Consider the following 3,987-nt stretch of genomic DNA (forward strand, 5'->3'; position numbering starts at 1 on the left):
TATAAAATATATATATATATATATATTAAAATAGAACAGCCAGGTGTAAAAACAAACACAAAGGCAAAGAAATATATTTGAAAAATACGTGCTTAAAGCATGACGTCATTAGCAAGCGCGCAGCTTCTGAAGGACCTCGACCACATCCACCGACCCGTCCGCACCGGAACAAAAACACCCACCGCTAAATTCTTCTGATTTAGCGTGGAACTGACTGTAATTTTCTCAAAGGATGTCCAGTGCTACTCTAAAGGACTACGACATAATTCATTAAGTCTTTGTGTCCCGATAATCTCATTTTCGCGCGTTGATGCTTTTCGGCGTAGTTAGCTTAGCTTGCTAGCTAGCTAGCCGCTAACGAAAAGAGGCACATGACTCATCGCCAAGCAGAGCTCAAATGCGGATTTTTTGGAATTATCATTTGAAAATGTGTGAAAGAACGACACCCAAGTACAAAGAGGAACTTTGTGGAATAAAAGAAGAGAACGAGCAACATCTTCAACTGCTTGACGAAGGTTGCAACCAACCTCGTGTTGTGCCACACAAAGCAGGTTTGTACACGTCTAACTCTCATTTGCTTTGTATAGAACGACTTTCGATCGTTAGAAATATGCATCACACGTTCAAGGATATTGTCGTTTTATTTTTAAATATTGCCTTTTACTTGTCGGTTTGCTGAACATTTGTTGATGCCAAATGAAATCAGTGCAGAAAATAAATGCCAAAGAATAACCAATAGTGGGGGGTGAACTCCATGTTTTCCCAGTATAAAATTTGAACTGATTATTTAACATTTTACATTTTCTGTTTTTTATATCTTGTTCAAGCAATTCCTTACGGAAGGAATTCTGCTTGAATCTAAAATATGTGCACACTGCGGCGAAAACATTAATGGCGGTTGATCAATTTTAGTGGATAAAACACAAAATATTACGTTTTTTTTTTTTAAAAATCAAGTACGTATTGGTTTTATTTGTTTATTTATTAACTTTGTACTGGCTTCGTCGGGTGAGAGTCAAAGAACCTCGTGTGGCCCTGCACTGTTTTGTGCACAGGTGCATTGTTTCACCTCATCCAAACATTTAAAATACATTGAATGCATCCATCCAGGGTTGCACGGATCTCATCAGTGAACAAGCACATGCTGCAAGGAATGCATCTGCATCTTTGGCTTACTATGGGCTTAAAAAGGGAGAACGTCACAACCCCCTTTTCTACCAACAAGTCCAGGAACATTTAGTTCCTGGTAATAAAGTTCCTGTGGCCCAGGTGGTTTGCATCTCCCCCGCAACTCATAGTTCTTGATAATTTATGCAAAAGACAACGATGACGGAACAGTGGGAGGTGTTGTGTTACTTTGTTACTCATTACTGACACCCTCTGGCTGTTATACATCATTGCGGTTACAAAATAATTCAGTGAACTCATATTATGGTGTATCTTAGTCTAATTTTAATACATATTGGATAACTTTAAAATATACGGTCATTATTCAAATATGTCAACATGAAAGTCAGAGTGAAAGTGTTGTTGCTTAATGCTTATGTGTAGGGATTTTTACTCTTCAAACGTAATTTTGTTTTAAAATTTATTTCAAAACAGAAATTTTATAAAAATAAAAAGGGTAACGTCGGAACTTACTCGCAGGATAAATATAATTTTGGGTAAAAAAAAAACAAACGTAAATCATACAATAAATAGCGACTCTGATTCCAGGGCCCCTTTAATTCTTTTAGGGATCCGGATTATAATGGAAGCAAAAAGTACCCACAATGAAACTATCTCTCAATGCAAAATGAAAAACTTGTAAACATATTTCACTTGAAGGATTCCTATTTTATCAATGACATGATGTTGCGATGACCCCCAGTGGTCTGCATCAATATGTTCGGGTCCCACAACAGGTGTTCCATCAGACGCACACAATAGCCTGTGTGTGCTAACCTCAGCTCGCTTCTAGAAACGTCTGTGACTAATTCAGGAATGAAATCGGGCATCAGCCGCAAGGTGCTTCCTTTTTAAATGCTCGTTTATCACTGTTGTGCTGCTAAAAGGAGGTTTACATCGTCGGACGTAATTTTGTGAAATGTCCCCATGGTCCGGTCCAAGTCGGGGTCGCATGCATTGCTCCGTGTGCGGCAGGCACAATTCAAGGTAGCACGGTAGAAAATAAGACAGTCGCCGCATGAGCTTTGACTTGACCAAACCAAATTTGTCTTTTTGTGTCCTGCAGACGTCAATGAAAACGATCTCCGTTCTGTGAAAGAGGAGCCAGACTGGACTCACATCAAAAAGGAGGAGGAGGAGATCAACAAGTCACCACTGAACGCTGTCCCTATAAAGACTGAAGATGAAAACAAGGGTGAGGGTGAGGACAACAGAGGGGCGGAGCCTACAAGCAGCAGCTCAAGGCATCACGTGACAACAGAAGGTGATGAAGACCACTGGGGGCCATCACAAGCACAAAATGAGGGCACATCAGACGCTCATGACGATGATGATGATACTGATGATGATGATGATGATGATGGTGGGCAAGCCAAAGGTGAAAGGGCAAAGCTGTCTTAAAAGGGCACAGAAAAACACGCAGTGGTGAAAAACCTTTTTCCTGCTCGGTTTGTGGCAAAAGATTCTCTCAAAAGTCTCATTTAGTAAGGCACACAAGAACGCACAGTGGAGAAAAACATTTTTCCTGCTCAGTTTGCGGAAAAGGTTTCTCTCAAAAGGCAAATTTAACAGAACATGCAAGAACACACAGTGGAGGAAAACCTTTTTCTTGCTCAGTTTGTGGCAAAAGCTTCTTTCAAAAGTCAAGTTTAAAAAGGCACACAAGAACACACAGTGGAGAAAAACCTTTTTCTTTCTCAGTTTGTGGTAAAAGCTTCTCTCAAAAGTTTGATTTAACAATCCACACAAGAACACACAGTGGAGAAAAACCTTTTTCATGCTCAGTTTGTGGAAAATGCTTCTCTCAAAAGGCACATTTAACAGAACACGCAAGAACACAGTGGAGAAAAACCTTTTTCGTGCTCAGTTTGTGGCAAGAGTTTCTCTCGAAAGTCACATTTACGAATCCACACAAGAAAGCATAGTGGAGACAAGCCATTCAGTTGCAGCGTTTGTGCTAAAAAATTCTCCACGAAACATTATGCTGAGAGACACAATTGTGCTGGTGAGAATTGCAGCGATACTTGAAGATTAAAAAAAAAATTAAAAAAATGAAAGAACCGACTCTTTGTGGTAAGATGTAAATGTGATTTTGAATAAAATATGATGACATTGAATTTTGCAAAGCTCTTTTATTGACACAAAGCCAATGTGATTAGTGCCAGAAGAAGCAATGTGTCTGAGTGATGATTTGTTTTGGTGTTTACATCAAACATGTAAATAAAATTTATTGCCTTTGCCTGGAATAACATTTTTTAACGTTATGCTTTTCAGTTGTCGTCTTAATCATACCTAATGGAAAAAGTGTGAGAAGAAACTGTGCTTATGAAATCGGTGCCTTCCACAATCATAAATAAAATCACTTGTTCCACTTGCTCAACTGGCTTTCATTACGCAGTGTGAAAAGGTGAAAAACTGAACTAGAAGTTGAACTCTAAAAAGAACCAAAAAGAGAAACGCGAATAGTCTCGGTTTCTCTTTCTAGGTTGAGCTCTATCAAGTGTTTGGGGTTTGTTGCGAAGCAGAATCTCACTTCGGAAAAACTATAATTTTGTCAAATATACCAAATATTTTTGTTCATGCTATATTATATTTTTTATACTTTGGATTGCTTATATAATGAAATCGGGAAATATTAAAATGTAAAATTAGCAACGACATACAGACTTAATGCAATTAATAAGAAATATAGAAACATTTTATAAATATTGAACTAATTCAAAAGAGTCCTAATCGTGAAATAAATATTGAAATATAAAAAATACTTATGTATTAAATTAATTCAATAACCCGACCCTGGATGAGCGGCAGAAAATGGCT

The 3,987-nt window shown here is 38.1% G+C and overlaps 1 long non-coding RNA gene across 1 annotated transcript; it reads left to right on the forward strand.

Moving 5' to 3' along the window:
- The first annotated feature begins 385 nt into the window (after positions 1 to 385).
- Positions 386 to 3,542, forward strand: LOC148341871 (uncharacterized). The gene is made up of 2 exons (XR_015839707.1): positions 386 to 551; positions 2,234 to 3,542. It is a non-coding gene; the product is annotated as an uncharacterized LOC148341871 (long non-coding RNA).
- Positions 3,543 to 3,987: the final 445 nt, after the last annotated feature.

This window comes from Idiotropiscis lumnitzeri, chromosome 2, assembly GCF_059441095.1.
Source record: "Idiotropiscis lumnitzeri isolate Australia: NSW breed Sydney's pygmy pipehorse chromosome 2, RoL_Ilum_1.0, whole genome shotgun sequence".
Lineage (NCBI taxonomy): Eukaryota > Metazoa > Chordata > Actinopteri > Syngnathiformes > Syngnathidae > Idiotropiscis > Idiotropiscis lumnitzeri.